This window comes from Aphelocoma coerulescens, chromosome 3, assembly GCF_041296385.1.
Source record: "Aphelocoma coerulescens isolate FSJ_1873_10779 chromosome 3, UR_Acoe_1.0, whole genome shotgun sequence".
NCBI lineage: Eukaryota > Metazoa > Chordata > Aves > Passeriformes > Corvidae > Aphelocoma > Aphelocoma coerulescens.
In genome coordinates, this window is record NC_091016.1 from 23,511,469 (window position 1) to 23,535,196 (window position 23,728).

The 23,728-nt window shown below is 45.5% G+C and overlaps 1 long non-coding RNA gene across 1 annotated transcript in view; it reads left to right on the forward strand.

The window, feature by feature from the left end:
• Positions 1-19,859, forward strand: part of LOC138107794 (uncharacterized) — a 36,566-nt gene extending 16,707 nt beyond the window's left edge. Inside the window, exon 3 of the long non-coding RNA XR_011149703.1 lies at positions 13,404-19,859. This is a non-coding gene — a long non-coding RNA (uncharacterized lncRNA). The remainder of the gene's footprint in view (positions 1-13,403) is intronic.
• Positions 19,860-23,728: the final 3,869 nt, after the last annotated feature.

The following is a 23,728-nucleotide window of genomic DNA, read 5'->3' on the forward strand; positions in this document are numbered from 1 at the left end:
AAGTGTCCTTCTGCAGGTCCTTCTGTCCTTTCACCCCAGCTAAAAGCAGGGCTGGGGTGAAAGCTGTAACCTCTGACTCCCAGTCCTGTGTCATATCTGCTTGCACAATCAGCTTTCAAGGCAGTGTGCTGAATTTTTCTTGAGAACTACTGCAAGGAAGGCCAAGTGTTCAAATAAAAATGGCTCATTCCCATTTAAGATCTGGGGGAAGAGAAGAAAGGATGCACTAGACATCTGCAGCTGACCCCTGGGAACTTCTGAGCAACATGGAGATGAGGGATCTTGGAGCTGGTTCTAGACCTTATTGCAAGATATCCTCTAAGAGAGGATGTGCTGCAGTGTTCTGGTAGCTGCCCACACATGGTGCAAAGCTGTCTCTGTCTGACAGCATGCCCAGAAAAGTGTGTGGATGCAGACACAGGAGCTCCTGGCACTGCTTTGAGTCTTAAATATTTAACCAGGGCGCCACTCTGCCTGAGCAGTGCAAAAGGGGCTGGACCTGTGAACTGGTTCATAAAGGAGAAGAGGTTTTCAAACACACTAAGGGGCATTTAAACTGTTACCTCTCAGCAACACCTTTGAAAGATCTCTCTTAACTAAACCCTAACTTCACAAAAGCACAAGGCAATTTTCAGTTTGGAATCTGCCCCCCATTCAGCAGCAAAGAGTGTTTGCTAAAAAGCCACCCACCATTCTAGGCGTGATGCTGCAACCTCTCAGCTCGATGAATAATGTTTAATAGTGTGAATTTTATTTATTTTGGCTTTGAGGGCCCCACAAGTCTCCAAGTTCATAGACAAAACCTCCCAAAATACCCAGGGAAAGTGCAAAACCAGAATTATCTTTGTATTCAGTACACCCATGAAACATACTGGCTGTTTACATTGCTAGCTGCTACTTCTGGGAGAAGTCCTATAAATAATCTTGACAATGTGTGGGGTTTAGGAAGAAAAGCATTGTGTAGATAATGATCCATTTGTAGCCTAGAGGCTATGTGAGATCTCTGCTTGCTGTTTCTTCTTGTGTTTATCTAGGAGAAACTACTTCTGAGAGCTGGGTAAAAGAAGGTGGGGTATGTTCTTGTTAATGTCGAGGTGAGCGACGCTCAAAATTGTCTCATATAGGCAAGGGCTGAACGTAAATAAATCTTCCAAGCCAGCAAAATTCAATCCCAAACCTGGAAGATTATTGGTGCCATTTTGGAGGAATACAGAAGAGAGACACCGATTTCTCCATATACAGTAGATCCTTCACCCCAGCAGCTCGCACACTTTCCTGAAATAGTCCCTTATGGTTTTGATTATACTTGTGAGACTTCTGGTTAAAGACTTGCTTGTCAACACGACCAGGCCACCTCAAACAGATCTTAGTGTATTTTTTTTCTGGTAAGAGAGACAGCCAAGGGAGAAAAAAGATGGTACAGAGGAATATGATGGGGTTTTTGAGGTTTGTTTGCCTCACCTTTGAGAGGAGACACCACAGACAGAAGTTGAAGGAAGACAACTTGAAGTTAAAATAGGACACTGATGGATTCAAGGATTCCCTACTGAATTCACCTATTTTTAACTGCTTTAAAAAAAAAAAAAAAAAGGAAGTCCATGTTCTTGTTTGCTCCCTTGGTTCAATATTCAGTCTTTTTTTAGTAGAACTTGATTCATCTCCGTTTCTCAAATCACTCTTTTTTTTTCTTCTTTTTATCAGGCACAAAATATCTTTTTTTTTACCTTCTTAGCAGAACTATTAGTGATGTGGTATAGCAAGCTTCTGTACTTCTGATGTCTCAGGATCTACAAGCAGGATCTCAGTGAACACTGAACTGAGATGAGTGACCTGAAGGTGGAGTCATGCAATGAGCAAGTGCCCATATTGCCACAGTATCTCTTCTGGGGTTTTATTTGTTCACTTTGCATCGATATTTAGTTGCAGACATTTCCAGCTGTTTCCCAGGGTTATTCTCCATTAATGAGTTATTTTTATGTAGAAAAGTTGCTTGGAAACATTTTTTCCAATAAAACTGCTCCCTCTAACCACAAGCATGTAATATGATGGTTTACAGGAGCTGAGCCAAACAGTGTGTTTATCCCTGTTCTTTCACGTGCTTCCAGTGCTCTCCTGCCTCATTACAGATTCTTGCTTGTTTATGGAAAAGGGCTCAAGGAATCCAATTTGCCCCAAAGACTATGGTGACTACAGTCATAGGCCACCTTTTGATTTTTTCGTTCCAATATCAGCCAGCTTTTCACCCCTTGAAATACTGCAGACAGAGATAACTTGTTCATCAAATCCTGCCAAGTGCTAGTAGGAGAAGTGACTGCCCAAAAGGGCAGGGGCACCTTTTACATCCCTACAGCCATGCAGTCCATTTTGACTGATGGAGAAAGGTGGGGCATACAAATGGGAACAAAACACTATTGACCCTAATTCACCTTCTGGCTCTATCATAGTCTACGGAGCACCTGCAAAGCTGCCTGCTCAGTTCCAGCTGTGTATTCTCCCTTTTTGTGCAGTTGACAAAGAGTTGGGCAGTGCTCAGCAGGAGATCATTGTTGGAAACTGCCCTGCTGCTGTGGGTAGTCACTGAACAGCACAAAATGAGCAGTTGACTGGCCGTGGGTGTTCTGGCCTCTGTATCACATGCACATGATGGAACTGGAGGGCCCTAAAATGTAGGGGCTGGCTCTGCCTTTGAACGTTGAGCAACCACTAACAAGCTGTCACACACTGGCCTGTCTTGTTTCTTCCTGCTGCTGAAATAGGAGGGATTATTACAGTCCAGGCTCTGGATCCACACAGAGCCTGGGAAGCTGGATATTGAATGTCTTTGCAGCCCAACTCCTATTTTAAGTTACTTCCTTTTCATGGCATTATTTCCAGGTGGGGGGATGTATTTCTGTGCATTGAGTCTCCTGTTTTTCTTGATAGGAGTTTTAAATAGCACGCAAGAATTGTCAGGGGGTAGGTCTTTTAACTATTTAGAAGTTATTTTTTACATAACTTGCAGAATTTGTGACCTTGGTGCACATGGTGGGGCCATAGGCTGAGCTGGGTCATGACACCTGGTCACAGCCCCATGGTGGCCCACCAGTCCCTTGCTGTCACCTTGTTCTTATGCCATGTCCCCGTGCTTTCCCAAGCTGGAGGGAGTTGCCTTCAGGGGTGGTCTCACGGGTGCAATCAAGCAAACCTGAGCTGGAGGCTGGGCCCCTGCTCCTCCCCATGAGGATAGCAGTGATTTCTTCCCTATCCCTTGTTTTCAAAACATTGAAAGGGACTGGGAGTTTACGAGAGCTGTGCTAAGGCAAAAGAGAATCTGGATGGTTGGCTTAAATCCTCTCTTTCCTCCCCTTTGAAAAGGAAAATTTGCAGTGTGTTATTTCAGCCTAGATTTCAATACTTACAGGTCTTTATAAAGAAGTAAAACTGCAATGGAAAAAATGCTGGGCTCTGATTTTGGCCTGATGCAGACCATATCATCTCCCTCAGGCTTTGAGTTGATGGTGTGATTTGACTTGGATTTATGTCGTGTCTCACTGTTACCTCCATCAGTTCATCCCTCTCTTAATCGTCCCCACCTTTTTTGTCTTGGAATGATTTTTATCTAATGACACTATCAGCCAAAGCTCATGCCTTTTTCTGCCATGTCCACACAGAGGCCTTGCACGAACAGTCAAGTAATGTCTTTTTTCTTTCTATTTTTACTCTTACCCAAATCTGCCTTTTCTTTTTTCCCTTTCTCTGCTGATGTGTGGATGAGCAGCAGAGTTCTTTCAGAATGTCTCTGTTCTGCTCTAGTTATTGGCTACTTTGAACAGTGTCTTTATTATTTAGTCTCTTTTTCAAGGTGTTTTCCACACTGCATCTCAGTCTAAGGGTTGATTTAATTGTTGAGCTCTTTAAAAATTTTTTTTGACTGTTTTTTTTCTTTGGACAAACATTTCCTTTTTCAGCTTTCAATAAAGATGTCATAGGTATTTCATAATATCATGGAACCATCTAATGGTTTGGGTTGGAAATGACCTTAAAAATCATCTAGTTTCAACCTCTGCCACAGGCAGAGATTTCTGTGTATCTCTATGTTTTCAGCTGTGCATTGGTTACCCACTTGACTGGCTATACTTCAACCCAAAGGTTGTAACTTTTACAAAAACCTAATTTCTGAAGTCAGCATGGAAAGCAGCCCCAAACTTGGTCTTTGTTGAGGAGCAGATTCTCATGGTTGCCTTCTCTACTTTGCCAAAGACAGCCACAAGATCTGTGCCTGCAGTTGTTTTCTCCCCTGCCTCCTCTCCTTGCAGCTCCACAGTGAGACTTTTGTGAGCCAAAAACTTTTGGTAAGGGTATCTCTGCTGAATATTTTAATGAGAAATGTCATTTCCTCTGACAAGTACTAATGAAGCAGATTAAGCATGCTCAGTTTACAGAAAAGCACTGGAGATAGCAGTGGTTCTTTGCACAGGTGGCACAACAGAAGACTTCCTCTGCCAAGCAAAGTAGGTTACAGCTGCAGACCTACAGAGCTGGAGGTTGGCTTTTTGTGGGGCATTACAGAGCTCAAGTTGTATGTCATTTATTTGGGTTGTGGTATTGAGTAATTCTATACTGGTAGAGCAGAGAAGCTGATGATATGCTTTGCATTTGGTATGGGGGCTGTGAATTTATTGTGCACACATGAACTTTGGCAAATAGGGACACTGGGTATCTTTGCATTAGTCATAGCTACTTGTCTTTGAACTACAGCTTCATAAACAGTGCAGAAAAACTCCTAGTATGTGTGGGTGCCTGGGAGTCATAAAGCAGCTCTTCTATTCTTGAATGCACTCTTTCTTAGCATCTTTTTGCAATGTGCTGAGGAAATATGCCACATTATCCTCTAAAGTGCTTGTCAGTACTACCAGTTGGAATGGGGGAAGAGAAAGTAGCTGCAAGCCCAAGAGCCGAGTGTTTGAAGCTCTTTCATTTTGCATCTTCTGAACCACCAGCTGACCCTATGTGCCCTGGCAAGTTGGTCTTCCATGAGACCCAAGTGACAGCCATGATCAGCTGAAAAGGACAGAGAAAGGTCCTACTACAAAGCATAGAATTGCCCTAAGTGGAACAAGGACACAGAAGTGTCCCTTCTGGAGAGCTGAGCTAGGCTCATCATGCACCTGTGAGGTGGGCAGCCACCCTCTTCCGTCCCTAGACTGTGAAGAAGAGGGTGATGACAGCTTTGGGATTTTTCATTCCCCAACATTTGGCCACCCATAGCAAGTCAGACTTGCTTGTGAGCAAGGCCGTGAGGAAGACCCTTCCCCTGCCTTTTGTGAGATGTAGAGGTGGGAGCTCTCGGTGCCTGCTTTGCATCTACAGGGATTCTCCATCCCGTTGGACACATAATGGCCCCAGTCCCCGGGGTTTTGCATGGGAAGGAAAATTGTTCCTTGCAGTTGCTGCCTTGTCCAGGTGAAGGGTGTGGACAGCCCATCGCTGGGCAGAGGCTTCAGATAAGGTGCTTTTTCCCTCTGGCCAGCTTTACCTGGTTCTATAGGATGAGGGTGCTGGGATACCATACCCAGCACTCTGTGAGTGCTTTGATCAGACCCCAGGCAGTGGGGTGATGGTGGGAAGGTCTCCTGGCAGGATCCATGCAGGTGTTGCTGGCTTTGATTTAATCTCAGTGAGGATGGGTCATCACTGTGATCTGGGGTGTTGGTATGGGTTGCCTCTTGCAGCAGAGACATTTAGTGTGTTTTTATTCAGACTCTACACTCAGGGTCTCAGTCTTCTCAGTGCTGCATGTAGAAACTCTCTCTTTTCCTTTGCAGCTAAGAAAACAGCTGCAGGAATCAAACACTACCAACCAAATTTCTCAGTCCAAAGTATCTTTAATACAGGACACTATATAAAAAAATACATATTTCTATTTTAGGCTATTTCTCTTGGGAAGGCAAAGATGAAGGTTTTTATTGTGGTTTTTCCATTTTTATGTATGAGGAATTAAAACAATATTATAGAAACTTTCTATAAAGAATAGGAAAAAAGATTGAGACTGGAAAATACCAACTGCTGAACCAGGACAGGGGATATGGGAGGAGAAATTGCAAATATAGTAGTCTGACTATTTCTTTGAAGTCTGACACATATCTATGACATAGAATGATCGCAGGAAAATATTTCAGTTGTATTAAAGTAGCCATGCAAGAAAAGAAATGCAGCAGACATCTCTTATTGCTTGGAATATGTTAGAAACTGCCAAAGTTATAAAGCCAAGAAAGGTACATGAATTCTGCAGGGGCTGAACAATTCTTTTATAGAAGCACCAATAATCTCTGGGTAGGGTCATATTTCCTGAGTGGGCCTGTGCAGGTCCTGTAGGTGATGTGGTTTTTCCTTTGAGCTGGGCAAAGAGGAGTTTTCTTGTCCTGTAAAACTTTGAGATTTCAGAGCATGTTCCTTTTTCACCCAGGGAAGAAAGCTGTAACCTTTCAATATGCTTTGTTGAGAATAAAAATAAAAAAGAGATGGAGATAGAGAGAAAAGAGAAAAATGCTCTCAGATATCATGTATTCTCCACCAACCCTTTCTATGGACTGCCAAGAGTACTCATCGGGAAGGACTATGGGAAGTACTTCTTTGGATCAAGAGCCAGCAGTCTAGTGTTGCATTGGAACTGGTGACACCTTATTGTCCTCTGGTTTCTTCCAAGATTTTACTATGACCCTGCTGCTGTGTCCTTATTTCTCAGAGCTGTGAGCTTTTTACAGTCGTAGAGGTATCTTCTGTGCAGGTGGATGAGTGTGTGATCACAGGCTGGCCAGCAGAGCCTCACCCAGGGAACACCTCTGGGACTTTTTGCTCATGATCCCAAAGGTTTTTCTTCTCATGTCACTGTCTTCTCATCTCCTTGAGTTCCCTTTCTTTATATACTGTTTTGGGGGTTTTTTTGCCATAGGAAATACTGGAGGTGGTAAAGATCTACAACTTTGTTACCAGCTACTTGGAATTTCACTACAGGCTAGTGTGCAGCTATGTTTTAAAGAGGCACTGCTTTCCGTTGCCTTGCAACCTGCTTATCCTACTTTATATCCTACTACATGATCCTGCAATATTCTTCCCCCATCTTCTTTCTTCTCCAAGGACTTTCTGAAACGACTGTAATCACAGATGAGTGTGGAAGAAGGGAAAGGTCATCTGCCTGAAGTGCAGCCCAGGTGGTGGTGCTGGGGTGTGCACAAGAGTAATGGGATCAGTAGGAAACTGCTGTAAATGTGCCAGGGTTTGAAGCGTGTCTTAGAAGTGATTCCTCCTGGTCAGGAGGAGGGAGGACCACGAGAGGAATGATTAGTTAGGGGGGACAGGGTGTTTGAGGGCAGGCTTTGAAGACTGGTCTTAATGGATGGTTTAAGTGGTTTTAATGGACGTTGAGGATTTGCTTCAGAGGAGAAGGATTACAAGTGACATTAACAGTGAGTCCAGCCGTGTGTTTGGTATGGCTCACTTCGGGGAGTCATTGAGGAGTTTTATTTAAGTATGTAAATACAGGGAAGTGTCAAGAATGGAGACATTTACCATAGGTTCCTCATATAAATATTTGCACTGAGAGGATGAACTTCACTAGCTGCTGTGTAAATGATGACATCCACTGCTGCAAGAGCACCCTGATAACTGATTTTGGCACAGGGCTGGGGCAGTGCTTTGCACTGACTTGGTAGTAAAGACCTGGGATATAGGCTCAGGGTCTGGGAATGTTGGACAGGATGCCAAAGCTGGCTGGGCTGTTCAAGCACATGAAACCAAGGGGAGTTTTCACTGGTGATGGTTGGGCCATGTGCTGCTTGTTTCTGGTGACTGCATGTGGCTTGAGCATCCTCTTCTGGCATGTTGTGGGGCATTTCACAGCACCATGCCTGGATTTGGTGCTGCCCTGGGTACAGGCTGGTGAGAGGCATGGTCAGAGAGGTGTCTGTGCAGATGAAGTGGACACCTCTGTACCATCTCTGCCTATGAATACTCTGATGTGCATCAGCAGCTGGCTCACAGCACCAGGAAATCCCAAAAGGCAGCACAGAGGACGACAGAGGAGTTTCTAGAGGGAGACAGGACTCTGCCTTATGCAGAGACCAAGTCACTCATGGCCATCTCAGGCAAAGATGGCACAAGGGTGACACCTGGACCACCATCAGGCACATGAGTGAGCCAAGCTGATTGAGTGCCCAGCACCAGCCTCATGCCCCTGCAGCAAGCGGGGCTGCCAGGGGACACCAGTCACAGCAGTGGGGAGGATATCCCAGTGCTGTCAGCCCACAGCCAAACCCAAGTGTCACTGCAGGCACCCAGGGAAGCCAGGCAGTGAGGGCACAGCACGTGGGGGAAGTTGCAAACAAACCCACTGGGGCTGCTGGGAAGCAGTGGCTGCTGCTCTCATTCCTCTGTCAAATGTGAAAGTTGAACTGTGGTCCTTGTGGGACAAATGACCAGGAAGTCACAACATGGCTGTCACAACACTTGTGGTGCAGATGGGGGGAGTTGTCACATAGTAAAACCTCCTTGAATTTGCTTGTACTCCTTTTTTAGAAACTATTTAATAAACAGATTTAGGTTAAGGCTGTTGTTTTAGTTAGCCTAGCAATTTTAGGGTTTTTTAAATACTCAGTTTCACATTATCATTTGAATAAATTAAGGGTTATTTTTGGAAACACCTGAACTTCTACTATGCAGAGTCATAACCCCCAGGAGAACACCCTGACTTTTTCTGAATGGTGACCAGACACATGGTGGCTTACCTGATTTTGTCAGCAGATGGCCACAAAACGAGATGATTTGTGTGCACAGGAAATTTTAGCCTCCTCTGACTGAGGAACTACTGACCAAAAGTCAACGTGTCCTTTTGTTGATAAATTAATTCTTTGGAAGTTGGACTGACAGTCAGTCTGAATGCTGCCACAAGCCTCCTTCTGGCTTCCCCAGGAAGCTCCCTTGTAGGCTGAAGAAGTCAAATAATGTGAATTAACACTGTAGTTGCCGTAGATTTTCAAGCAGAGCTGGGAAAGAATGTTTTTTCACCACATTTAATCCCTCAAAAATGTGCTGGTCTCTCAAAAGCAACAGCATCCATGACGTTGAATTATTCTTCCACTAATTTGTACCTTTACTTACTCCGAGAGAGACAGATTTAAGTCAGGACTTGCATTTTTCCTTTTCTATTTCTGCAAATACAACATGAGTAATTAATTTCTCAGAGGAATGAAAATATCACTAATCATCTGACAATGAAGTTTTTTTTCCTAAAGGCTTGGCTAATCTGTGCTTAAAAATATCCTATGGATCATTTCTGACTCCATCCATGCATGTTTTCCGTTGTGGTGCTGTAAACGCGAGCAGAACTCTGATGAGCAAATCAGCAGGAAAAAGCCAGACTGTCTGAAAGGAAGCAGAATTGAGGAGTGCAAGCATTAAGCTTCATAAAAGACTGTCAGGCACGTGCAGTGTGACTTGTTCCAAATGTATTTCATAACAATTTTATTACTCACTTAATTCAGGAGACATGTGAGTGACTCTTGCTAAGCTATAAAACCACCACCCTTTTTTTTTTTTTTACCTGCAAGAGAAAACCTGTGTATTATTAATGTGATAAATCAAGGTACTTCCATCAGACTTCTAAGTATTTATCCTTTTTTCATGTATTTCTTTAGGAACCTATGTTGATCTGATAACAAATTACTATTTTGTGGGCAAGCGAGTAATGGGTATAAGCCTGAAAAGAGGACACAGTAGAGAATATAAAGTGAGGGGATGTTAACTCTTCACCATATTTAGTGCTGAACTTAGGTGTCTGTGTGTAAGGTTCCTGCATAGCCATAGAGAAAGGCAGGTAGTTGTACAAGTGCAAAAAAGAAGCCATTATGGATGAACTTAGGTATCCAGAAAACCATGTTTCTCCCTTTCTGCTCTGTGAATGGAAGATCTTTCCTCTGCTTTTGTCTCATGCAGGTAATTAGAGCAGGCTTTTGCTGAGCTGGGTCGTCCTTTGACAAGGTGTCTGGATCTGTTCATCCTGTTTCTATACCTCACAGTGCTGCTTAGAGTCCACCCAAACGTCCTGTATTGCTTCAGTGGATGATGTAGGATTTCTGGAATACCTAAAGCTGAACAGAACAGCCAGTCCCATCCTGAGCACGTGCAGAGCAGCCATAGGGCCAGCAATTACCTTGTTTTCCTGCTCCAGCAACCTCTGCCTGTAATGCTTTTACAAAGGGCCAGCTGTGAAAATGAGATTCTTTGATAAATTATACTATTCATCTTTTTTTTTTTTCCTCATTAACTGGGTGCCTTTTTTTCCCTAAACTTTTCCACTGATCAAGGCTTTGCCAGGGCACAGGAAGGTGCTCTTGGCTTAGAGTCAGAAGTGTGAGCAAACTTCCCTGCAGATTTTTTCTTCTTGCTGAGTTTCTTAGTATTTAGATGCATCACTCTTTCATTCATCCTCTGCTTCGTGGCAAAGTCTGGAAATGCATTAAAGCAAGTGAATAATTTCTGGGAAATTATTAATTCTGGAATGAATGTGATAGATTTCATCATGTGTTTGGCTGAACTCTGCCTGAGTGACTAACTGCTCTGGGAGAATTTTCCAATTGTCCCTCGTGAAAGTCAACCTCTTTGAATTAATTCAGCATCCTCTATTTTGATTAGGTATGTGTCAGCTTATTGTTAGTGTGACAGGGAGATATGGGCCTGTTTGTTTTCCTTTTATTATTATACAAACAAACTAATTATGACTCACGAACAATACGTGCCCTCAGGGCATGATAGGGGACGTGAATGATAAAGCATTAACTGCTCTATGTGCAGGTTTCTCTTGTGAGTTAAACAACCAGGGGCTGAGTAAACAAAAGACAATATTTTCTTCCTCTAATATCTTAGCAATTCCTCCTTTCTGAGGAAAACTCTGGTCCTTCATACCTTATGTTATACTGAAATAGGACGAGGTGAAAGAGAAAGATGAATCCTCTGTGTAGTAGGCATCACAAGCCCAGTCTGTTATCTCATCCTGACTCTGATGTCTTCTTACAGATTCCCTGTTTTCAATTTATTTGCAGTGTGATCCCTTCCTGTCCTCAGTACTAAGATTTATGTGACAGCATTTGGAACAAATGTGTATTCATGCTATCCTACCACCATGAAACATGCTGCCATGGCTCTTTCTAATAGGCCAGAAGTTGAGCCTTTCCTGCTGTACCCTTGTAAAAGAGAAAACATCAAGACACACAATGCTTAGAATACCTCGGGAGCCACAAAAGCATATGTTTTCTGTTCTGGAAAAAGTGTTGTTACTTGGTGCTAATTTCTCTGCTTTTTCTTGCATCTGTTGGACAAACACTTTGACCATGGCAATCTGTGTAAGATAACAAACTCACTGCGGGGTGTCTGAGTATATGGAAGAAAAATAACACAGGAACTTGCAGAAAGAGCAACCAGGTGCAGATGGAGCTGAAGCAGAAATATTGGTGACAGATGTTCTTCCTGGCCTGCTGGAGGAGTACGCACCAGACAGCACCTTCATCATGCTGCGTGACATCTCCTGCCTTGGAGAAGTGAGATGTTACATGATGACTTTTACAACTGCCTAGCACTGCCAGAAGAGGTGAACTGCTGCAGCACCTCTGCCTGTAAACACCTTCTCCTGAGCCACTCACTGGCAGAGGGACCATAAAGAGAGGGAAGGCCCTTTGGAGAAAGCGTGCACCAGCAGACTACACTGCTGAATTGTGAAGCCTGGCAACACTGTCCTCACAAACACCTTCTCCACTGGACATAATGGAGGAACCCAAGGTTATTTGCCCTGAATAGAAGATGAGACAGATGTCCACACCTGCAGAAAAAGAGCTCTATTCTTTCACATGAGGTTGTGCAAGGTGGGCTTTACCTTCCTAGAGTCAGGACTTGGTGCATTTGTCTACACCTTCGTTAGTAAATAGTGCAAATGCCTTAAGAAATGGTAAAAGGGGTAGCATGCCCCTTCCTAAACCCACAAACCCTCCTTCCTCGCTTCCAAATCTCTCTGGAGGAGAAGTCAAGAGAAGGAAAGCCCTAGTCTGTAAGAAACTTTTTGCTGCCAACTACTCTAAGTTTTGCATTCCCTGTAAAGTTATTGCAAGATGTGCACAGACATCCTTTGGTGGGTAGCCTAAGCTGCTGCTGAAGCACAGAACAAAGATTTATTTTATCTTCTGGTATAAAAAAGAAGAGTCTGACTTTACAGATTGAAAGTTAGCCTTTTTGAGCATTTGTATGATGTGAAACTATTTTTCTGTGGATTTTAATTCCAGATGAAATCTTTTCAAAGGATGATTGTTAATTCATATTTGCATTAGCAATCAAGAGGTAGAACTCCATCCTACATGCAGTTTCTCTTCTTGCCACAAAATTCCTCTTACTGTTGGAAAATCTCCTTTCATTGATGATCCCTCAGTTATTTTCCAGGGAACTGACTGCAAAATGGGTGGACTCTATCAAAAAAAAAAAAAAAAAAAAAAAGTAAAAAAAAATCACAAGGTTAAATTTACAAAAGCTAGCAAAGGAGAGTGCAACGTGATTCAAGCTGCTTTTGCTTTTGGAGCTGGAGCTGAGAACCAAACAAGAAGCTGATGCTTCCACCTCTTCCTATTGCTATTTCAGAACAGGAAAGCCTTTATCAGTGTGCAGCCCTTTGCAGAGCAGCCTCCATCGCAAAGACTGTGTTTGGAGTTTTTCACTGGGATTTTCCCTTTTTAATGAATTTTCAAATTTCAAAAGTAATGAGAAAACAGGGTTCATACACCTGAAAATATGGCATAGGGTGCTCAGGGCCTTCTTGTGCATCTCAGCTGTGTTATTTAAAAATACAATGGTAGTCTTTAAAAGGAAATATTAACAGGATTGTGAGAAATTGAGAAAACATTTAATAAATGTCAGAGAAAAACATGAAATAGCTTGTCACTGGCTTTGGACCATTTTGCAAAATTGCTACTCAAGACCAAGCAACCTCGGGTAAGGAAAAAAGCTCCTTGGTTGTTAAAGGATGAAAAACAATTTTCCTTGCTCCAAAACAAAAGCATCATGATAATCAAAAATGTTGCCATTTCACCTCATTGTTAAAAAGGTCACAATTTTGGCTGGAGGCAATCTGCAAAGCATTCGTGCTGCAAAGCAATCTGCTTTGTCACTTGAATAGGTTGGCTTGGATCATGAAAAATCCTACACTGGGACAGTAGAGAGAAAAAGGGAAAGAGCATTACTGCCTGAGGAAGGAACAGAGATTTAATAACACTCATTGCTCTTTTGTACAGCATTAAGGCAAGAAAGAGAAAACAAAGCCTCTTCCAGGATGCCCACAATAGTTTGGAAGGCATTTTCAAGAGGCTGATTGTTCTTTTTTGTATCACCAGTTGTGACCAGCGTGAACCGTGTGGCAATGGCGTCATCCTTGCTTGCCAAGAACAATGGAAGAGATGTGCAACACCATACTAAAATTTACACCAGGCTGGCAGGCACATTCATACTCGGCTGTTCCTTGGGGGCTGTCCAAGCAGTTAAGTTCATCTCACTGTTTTACCAAAAAAAACCAAAAAACCGAAACCAGAAAACAAACTCTTTGGTGGGGGAAGGGAGGTGACAGGAGCATGGAGCAAGAAACATGTCTGTGAATATCAGAGTGTAGAGCAGAAGGAGATAGTTGCTGGTGTGCTCAGTGATATGTAGCTGCAGCTGAGGGAGGAGGAAAGTGTTATTTCTGAGTTGGAAACTGCTGGGATTTGCATTGCAGATAAACTTACCTGCCACTGGCAGTGGTGGTGACCTGCCAGATCTGGGTGGTGACAGAGCCACATGGAGCTCCACTCACCTCCACCTTTTAGGGAAAGAGAATGAGAGGCTGCCCATCCTCTGATGAGAAGCATGCCAGAGGAGGGAGAGTGAGCCAGACCTCCTGCAGTGGGGAGGGGCCCAGGGTAGATGAGATGAGTGCACTTTCATATAGATCATTTCTTCATACATGAACACTAAGCTGGGGAACAAAAACAACAACAACAGATTGCAGTTGGCCTGAGAAAAGTGCTGAGAAAAATTTGGACTGCAAGGAAGGAGGAAGATTTGCCCTGTCATGGTTGTGCCAGGCTCTTGGTGCTCTGGTTCAATCAGCACCAGTTTTTCTTGAGCCACCGGCACTCACCGTCCTGAGTAAGGTAACTTATGCTTGAAACGGGGCTCCAAAACACCAGAGCTGAGGGGACTATTCAGAGAATGTACAAGGGCTGGGAACAATGTGGTCCCCTCCAGCTGGGAGTCGTCAGGTGGGGACAAGGGGAAAAGGACAGACCTGCACGTGAGGGGAAGAGAGAAAGAATAGACGCTGGGGGTCGCAGGTGGGAGAAGGAATTCTGATAGTGAGATTCTAAGGGGTAAGTAGTTCTCATGCCTACAGTTTTTCAAGGCCATTGCATTTTCTTGGACACATTCGTTCATATCCCTTGTTTTCATAGGTATCTCCTAGCTCTTCTGTAGTCTAACCAGATCTGGGAAGTTGGTGGGGATTCTTCACCAGGTAAAAAGAGACCTTTCTTGGGTTTTACCTTTATGTCTGTCTTCAGGGAAAATACAAGGGTTTTTCTTTGCATTCCTCCTCTGAAACGTACTAAGCTTCTCCTCCTGCTCTCTAAGCAGCTGCCCCTTGGGATAGGAAAAGGAAATTAAACAGCTAATGGTTATACTTTAATTAGGCTTTATTGGAGTTAAGGCAGCTTATGCTCTGCATATGTGCTGCAGAGAGTTAGACACTTAAAAAATCCTGTCTTTGCTATTATGAGTTTATGAGAAAGGAAGCCCAAGGAAGATCAATACATCCTCTGTGTAGATTACAAATGGTTCATGACGTATGTCCACAGGAGCTGTTTTTAGTGAGGGTAGTCTAGTTATTATGGATTTGACATGAACTTGGCCTGCTGCCCTGAGGGAATGCAATGTAGGCATAATTTGGTCTTCCTGTAATTGTCTATTTAACTTGGCAATCCAGAGTAATTTTTTCCTGTGAAATGAGACCGAGACGTCACTAAAGCGGCACTCAGATTAATTAATGAGACATAATAATGCTCCTAATAAAAGCTCATGAGCTGAGTCCTCTTCCCTCCCCTTTCCTGTCCTTCCCTGCTGTCCTCCCCCTGCTGAGAATGCAGCTTCCCAGGAATCCATGAGTCACACTTCGTAAAGGAGTTTCTTCTTTAGTTGACGCAAACAATACGGCGGAGAAAATAATAAGTGCAGAACCATCTGTTTGATGAAGTCCTTGACATTTTATTTCATTTCCCCCTATTGCATATTAAAGGAAGTAAATAGAAAAACATTTGCTAATTATACCACTGTTTACTGATTGCTGGGGCGGCTTTTATCATATTTATCAGAAGTGCTAGCCCATTGTGCAGTCCCAGCTTCAGCATTCTCCTTTCTGCTCTGGGCAAGAGAAGCAGCAGTCACAGGTGCTCAGTCAGGATTTTGAGCCCTTCACCTCTGAGCAGCTCACACAGGGGTGGAAATGAGCTGCTTCTGTGCAGGTTGGAAACCTGGGAAAGACAGTGGGACCTCCTGGTTTGAGGTAATTTGCTGAGCTAATGAGAGAGCCTGAAGCCAAAACTCTGCCTCTGAGGTTGGATGTAGGGAGGGAATGGTTGCCATTTCCTTTTGTGGGCCCAGGATTTTGTGTTTGGTGTCTTGGCTTTGTGTTAGTGCTCAGTAAATCTTGCCAGGGAGGCCAAATGGCAGCCCTTCACCTTGACTTTGGTAGGGTGAGCAGCAGCTGCCATCTGCCATTATGAAGGAAATCTCCTGAGTAGGTTGCTCCCCCTATCTCCTTCCCAATGTGTTGGAGTATGCTCTTGCTGCCCCATCTGGGTCCCTTTGCAAGGTAGTTTTATGGCTTAAGAGTGGTCTGTGGACAATATGAGGTTTGAACAGTAAAATACAGAGCCTCATCCCTCCCTCTGACTGGGATTTGGATTTGGCTAATGGTCAATGCAAGCCAACACTGTTTGAAAACAAATCGGTGGCCAAAGGCCAGTTATACTCGGCAGCTATTTCCTCTGGAAAATCTAAGATATTAGCACTCATTAAAAGTGACAACAGTGAATCAAATGTCTGTGAACTAAAGTACTTTTTCTCCCACCATGCTATGTAAGGCCAGCACGAGAGCAACTTGGCCTAGCCCATTGCTAGGAAGGGAAAATTGCAGAGCCAAGGAGGACATGGTGACCTTATCTAGGGATGAGGACACCAGGAAATTCAAAACCACCACTTTGCCTTTGGATGAGAATTCAGTGCTGATGAAAGGATCTATTTCTGGATTTGTCCTTGGGTACAACAGACTTGATGAATTTTCCAGTCCACCATTTGGACAGATTTAAAGGATTTTATAACTTATAATTCCATGAAGATTCTATCAGTAGTGCTGGTCACCCTGATGGGGCTGGATGTTTTGACTCTTCTCTCTAACATCAGCTCATTCAGACAGGTTTATATTCCCAGTGCTGTAAAACTCAGTTCAGAGCACAAACAGAGGAAGATATATTTCTCCATGGCTCCAACCCATGGTAACACATATGCTAACTTGGCTCCTAGGGGTGCATGTTGCATGTTGGCATAGCCTCTCAAAGGTCATCGAGCAAGGAGTTATTTTAAAGCTAGAGGAAGATGGCTGTCTGATTGTGGAGGAGATATCAGGGTTTGCACCACTGCTTGAAGCAACCAGCACATGAAAATCATTTGCTACAGGAGGCCCCAAGTAAAAGTCATCTTCCAATCTCCAGGGTAACAAATCTGAGAAAGTTCAAAACTGGCCCACTGGCTGGAATTTATTTATCGTATTGATGATTGATTACACAAAATAATGTGTCTTATATGGATAACTTCACAATGCACTTATATCTTCAGACAAGTAGAATTCTGCAGTACTGGGGGGCCTTTGGTTCCCTGTTTTTCTTATTTGTAGAAATCTGCGTGTTTGCAGCAATGGCCTTAGCTGTTAGATAAAAGTGCTTGTGTTTTTCTTCATTTGTGGTATCACTCACCTTGTCTGGTGATCTTTGTACTCTTCTCTCTGCAAATCTGCTGCAATAACCCTGTGCAGTGCTACAGGCTGGGGGCAGAACGGCTGGAAAGCTGCCTAGTGGAAAAGGGTGTGGGTGTGCTGGTTGAACAGTGGCTGAACATGTGCCCAGGTGGCCAAGGAGGCTGCTAGCAGCAACAGCATGGCCAGAAGGACCAGGGCAGAGATTTGTGCCAGCAAGGGTGAATGAGACAGATGATCCCTTCTTTTTGTCATCTGTCCCTTACAGTTCTAGTTATGAGAGGGCTGTGTGTCTGTGGCTGACCATCAGCTTAGTCGGAGGAAAGATTTTGTAGAGAGATACACAAGGCTGAGTTGCAACCCTGGGTCAGGGGACAGGCAGAACCGAAGGGGCTGCAGGGGAGGCGAGGAAGACACACTGACAGCTTCCCTGCCAACTGATTAGTGGTGCTGGCGTGCCTTCAGAGGAGGTCAGCTCCCGTGCCCAGTGGAGGAGATCCACGGTTACTCCCAGCAGAAGGAAGGGGGCTTTATTCAACCACAGTAACTCCTCAGGCGCTCTGCACACCAGCTGGATCCCACTTGCTGATGGAGAAAGGGGCTATATCATTCCTGCAAAAAATGCTTCGCTTGCACAGGCTTGACTTGGATGCATTGGTGTAATTCCTGGGTTTGACATTCCTCTGTTTGGGAGCTAACATAAGCAAATACATTCTTTTGATCCTCCATGCAGCTTTGTGATACTATACATGCAGTTCCATGCTTTCTTTCACAGATGTCAGATTCAGCTGCCACATGGGATCTCCGGGAGAAACTGTATTGTGTGTTTTTAAAGGAAAATTACCCAATTATTTTGATGGAGTTAATGTGGAGATGGTGACCTTTACATTCAAAGTTGTTATGCTGCAAATGTTCCAAATACATTATGTGCTCTGCTAACGCTGCTGACAGGTTCTGCATGATTAATAGTGTTTATAAAGCGTGTATGAGAGTTTGGGAAGCATAGGATGGAAGACCTGGTATGGGATTTATTTTGCACTGAACATGATAAATATACAGTCGGCCTTAGAGTATTTTTTTTTTCTTTCTAGAAATTACTTAATGATGGAAGAGAAAATCACTAATTCACTACATGAACTGCTTAATTTTTCTTGTAAGAAAAATAAAAGCAAAACATTGGTAATGGCTGGTCCAACATGTACATTTAGATTGATCACTTTTAAAGGAAGACTGATGTTTTTAATACATGTTTTTTGCTTCAAGACTGGCCTGGTTCCTGCTTCTCTGGAAGGAACGCTTCTGTCAACTGCACCATGCTGTGGTGTTGCCAGGGGCCACACACAGCTTGGAGGAAATTTCAGGGTGAGCCTGACATGTAGGTAACAGAGGCAGGTGTTTAAATAAGGGGAAAAGGTATAAGAGTTCCCATTTGTGCTACTGTGGGGTTGTTATTGAACAAATACACAAACAAGTTACTCTGCCTCAAGAGACATCTAGGAAAGACTCACCCCCAGCTTGATTTTCTAACAAAACATCATGGCTTGTTCTTGAACTATTTTCTATTCTCTCAGTACGTCCACATACGGGATTCTCCTCTTCCCCACCTGGTGCTCTGGCAGGGCTCCTCGCCCTCCCACACGTGCTGTGCTGTTCTGCACAAAGCCATGGCCCTGTGTCATGGCTCCAGTTAAAAAAGCTCTGTAGCTCAGAAGACTGCTGAGAAGCCTTCACTCATTTCCAGCAGCATGAGCTGAGCAAAGCAGCCCCTCTACAGGCAAACCTATAGGTCAGTGCAGAGGGAGAGAGGGGGTCTGAGTTCTCATGCAGGCACCCACTGAGCTCCACATGGAGGGCTTCTGCATGGATGGATGGACTGACTCACTAAGCAGACTCTAAATTGTGATAATGTAAGGTTTACATCTGCAAATTTTCAGGTCAGGAAGCCAGATCATTTCTACATCACTTAGTGGCTAATAGTGCACCAACATAGATACATTTAACTGAATCTGATGATTTCTTATTTACAGGATAAGAAAGTGACTAACACGAACCATCCTTTATGCCATTCTAGCGAGGCAAAAGTTGGTCAGGAGAAAGTGCAAATTCAGAGGACTCTGGATGTGAGTTACGTGTTAGGGGGATATGTGTGGATATGTGTTAGGGGTGATTGTGGTGGCTCTGGGTTAACAGTTGGACTAGAAGATCTGGGAGCTCTTTTCCAACTTTGGTGATTCTTGAGTTTCCCTGTTCCAGGGGCAGGCCCTTGAATTTGTTGAATGTCTCTGGGTTCTTGCAGTCCCACTTCTCAAGCTTGTCCAGGTCCCTTTGGATGGTCCCCTCCTTCACCCGTGTCACCTGTCCAGCTCAGCTTCTTGTCAGCTGTAAAGGTGCTGAGGGTGAGCTTGATCCCACTCTGTGTCATTGAGAAAGACACTGAAAATCCTGATCCCATAGCAGAGTCCAGAAGGACACCCCTCATCTCTCAACTGCACCTGGACATGGAGCCACTGACCACAGCCCTCTGGGAGCATCCATCTGGACAATGCCTCATGCACCAAATAGCCCGGCCTTCAAAGCCAGGGCTCTCCAATCTGGAGATCAGGATTTTGTGTGGGACTGTGTTGAGAGCTTCACGGGAGCCTGGGCTCGTCTAGAAGTCCAGGGGCTGTGCCCTGTGGGCGCAACTGGATCCAGCCAGTTCCAGGTGGTTCCGCTGTTTCAAGAGCGCTGCGTGTTGCCCTTTGTGAAAGAGGCGCATTCCAAGGACCATTGGTGATGCAGGACCGCATCAGCACAGAGGCCATTGTGACACTGCAGGGTGTCACTGCCCTGACCCACATGGATCTCCTCCCAGAAGAGCCACTCTGTTCCCTCGCAAGGAAGCAGCTCCCTGGAGAGCTCTGCTGCAGAGGACAACAGAGACGGCAATGGAGGAGAAGGCAAACCCCTCTCGGGGCAACCGCCTTGAGCAGGGCACAGCCACACGCTCTCAGAGCTTGAGGTCTGCCCTGGGCCACACCTCATCCCACGAAACATACACAGTGTACAGGAGCCGTATTCCTGTGCACGTCTCCCGCCTGGCCTCCACTGGGATCCAAAGGCCCAGCCAGCAGCCAACTGCCCAGCAGGACCAGGCACACAGCACTCCCGTGTCAGCCTTCCTGGAAGAGCAGGACGCAGCGCTGCTGTTGCTTCATGAGACAGAGCCATCTCAGGACATGGCAACCCCAGCAGGCCACGCTGCATCCCAGGTGACCCATGTGAAGTACAGGAGCCTTATTCCTGTACGAGTGCCCCACAGGGTCTATGCTGGGATTCAGAGGCCCAGCCAGCAGCCCACAGCACAACTGGACCAGGCACACAACATGCCCGTGTCAGCTTGCCCAGGCAAGCAGTGCCCAGCACCGACATTGCTCCACAAGACAGAACCTTCTGAAGTGGTGAAGACCAGGACCCCTGTAGGCTGCACCATATTGCATGAGACATACATCAAGTACAGGAGCCGTATTCCCGTACACATCTTCCGCATGGCCTCTGCTGGCAGCCAGAGGCTGGCAGCACAGCAGGAGCAGGCATACAGCACCTCTGTGTCAGCTCCCCTAGGCAGGCTTCCAGGGACATGGTGCCAGAGGCAAGTGTCAGAGCAGGACCCAGCAGTGTTCTGTGTCCAAAGGAGGCAAAAACCTCACTGGCATTTCTCTGCCAGTGTGTGTGCAAAGACTGGTGAGAATCTGAGCACCATGTCCCAGAGGAAGCACCTGAAGGAGCTGAGCACAAGGCAGCTGGCTGGCACAGAGCACAGACTGCCCCCGCTCAGGGAAGCCAGCCCAGTTCTTCAGAAGTTGGAGAAAATCCCTTGTCAGAAGAGGGTGCTGGACTTGCTGGAAGGAAACTTCCAAAACCACTGTGATGCCTGGGCGTGGGAGGAGAAACAGCAGCAAGATAACAGACCCCAAGAGTTCTGCCAAGGGAATGAAAGCAATGACAAAGAGCAGTCCCCAGAGGATAAAGATATCAGCTCCAACCTCTGGGACAACCCCTTGATCCTGGTGGACAAGTGGGACCCTGGCACTGCTGCCCAGGAGGTGCCCAGCTGTCTCAGCACTTTGGGCCCCAAGGCAGCAGCAGAGGCAGTCACTGACCTGCCTAGCATGTCTCCTGCCACAGCCAGAGCCATGGGCTCAGAGCCCACAGGTGCTGCCCTGGCCAGAGCTCCTGAGGCAAAAGAGGAGGCTGCAGTAGCTTCTCCTGCCTTTGGCGAGCAGGTGAGACCTGCAGGGGCAGAGAGCCAGGCAGCTGCCCTGCACAGCCCCTGCAGCCCAGCCAGCCCTTTGCCCAGCTGGCCAGAAGCCCATGGCCTCAGTGGGCAGCAGATGGGGACAGCAGTGTGGTCAGTCCTGTCAGTGCCAGAGACTGAGATGGGAGCCTTGGCCGTGGAAGAGTGGAAAGACTCGCTTGACCAAGAGCTGTCGCAAGAGCAAGTTTACAGAGCCCAAAACTCGTCTCAAGGGGAAGATGATAGTGGCCTAGGACTGTCCCAAGAGGAAGATGAGAGAGACCAAGACCAGTGCCAAGTGAAAGAGAACAGAGACCAAACCCTGAGTAGTCCTGCAGAGGAGGGGCTCCCTGTGCCCACCCCACAGGAGGCACAGGCCTTTGGCCAGGTGCCAGTGCAGGCCTCGCTCAGCCAGACGGAAGCCCATGGCCTCAGCAGGCCACAGGCTGTGCGCAGGCAGCATCCTTCCCGCTTCAGGCGGGCACTCCAGGCTCTGAGCAGACTGTGCCTGTGTGCCTGCATGGGGGGACGGCCTGAGGATTAGTGCCCCAGCCCCAGGCTGGGCCTCAGGCCGGGTTCCAGACATGCTGGCTGGCCCTGAGCCTACCTGGCATCCCAAAGGAGCAACACAGATAGAGAATCCTAGAAGACAGGAGGCCAGTGTGTGTCCCAAACACCCATAGCCAGGTGGCTGTGGAGTCAGCAAAGGACTCTTGGTAAAAACCACACAAGAGCTGTTGGGAGTAACCCAGGACTGTTTATAATAACTGGACATGAGGAAGAAGTTGTGACTGGAAAAGGGGGCCATGTGGATGGAGGACAGCACTTTTCTAGGACAAACATCCTTATTCTACTCCCCATAAATAAGCACAACGTAGGACAGCAAAAAGGCAGCAATGAAGCCAAGAAATGAGTGTGGATTGTAGGGCAGAATCAAGAGCACCTAAGAGCCCTGACACTTCCAACTCATATCCAGGAATATCTGAAAGAATGGACTGTGCACAACAACAGATTTACATAGAAATCACGAAACCCATCTTGAGTGCAGGAAAACCTCTCCATACAAAGGACTTCCCTCAAGCCTGGGCAGAGTTCCCAGGACCCTGGACACCCCATTATATGGATTGACACTGGAACCAGGAATGATATCCCATCACATGGATTGACACTGGAACAAGGACAGACATCCCCATCAGCAGGATTGAAGCTGGAACCAGGGATGAGATCCCCATTGGCTGGATCAACACTGGAACCACAACTGCTGATCTCTTTTTCTCTCTCTTTTTTCTCTATCTCTCTTTCTTTCTCTCTCTCTCTCTCTCTTTAACTCATGTCTTCTTTTCTCCCTTCCCTTTCACCCTATCCCTTTCTCCCAAACCCCTGCCAGGTGTAGATAGGGTTAAGTTAGGGACTACCCTAGCTATTTTCATGCCAAGTACGTTATTTACTAATAAAACTTGTGAGTTTTTGCAGACCCTGTGACTTTTGTCATTCCTTTTGATCATGAGCATTTATGAATCTTGAGTGCTTCCTTCCCCTTGAGTGTGGTTTCCCAAGGGGGTGGCTTTGCTGTGGACACACTAATCAAAGTTTTGTTTCAAGCAGTTTTCCCCCACGTGTATTTGGGATTCTCCTGGGCCAGTTTGTATCAGCTGTCTGGTATTGCCAGCTAACATCCAGCAAGTTGCATTCTCCCCTAAGGACAAGGGCACTGTCTTTGGAGGTGTCCCTTGGTCCCTTCCAGAACCATTTATTGGGGTTGTCATCCTGGCTGGATGGCCTGGAATAGGACCCCCATGATGACTCCAGAGCATACAGTGCTTTTTTCATGTTTCTTGGGAATGTTGCCTCCTGTGATCACTCTGTATCCAGTTCACCTCCTTTTCTGTGTCCTCTAAGGGAGTTTGCCCTTTGAAGTTGAGGCTTTACCAAGCGCAGGAATGGTCAGGATGTGGTGTTATATTTAACCTCATTTCTTTTCTGTTTGAAACAAGAATTTCCCATTAAGTACTCTCTTCATTGCTTTACTGGAATGGGACCCATAGCTGGAACATCCAGATGTTATTGGTGATCTGGGCTCTCCTCCCTCAGGCAGCAGCTACACTGGTGCAGGGATCCAGTGACTGCTTAGGAAATCAGGGAATAGAAAATGTTATCTTTCTTTGTCAGTAGAACTGGATGCTCAGTTGGGTCTTGCGGGTTCTATTAGAAGAAATGTTCCAAAATGCTGTTTCTCAAAACAAGGATAGGGTGGTTTTGTTTCTCATGTCTATATTCTTCAGGGACCCTGGGAGACAAGGCAAAAGAGGCAAGGGATTTGAAAGCCTTTCTGTCTGCTGGAACTCCATTTCACTGCACCTCTTTAGAACATGGCACGGTGATTT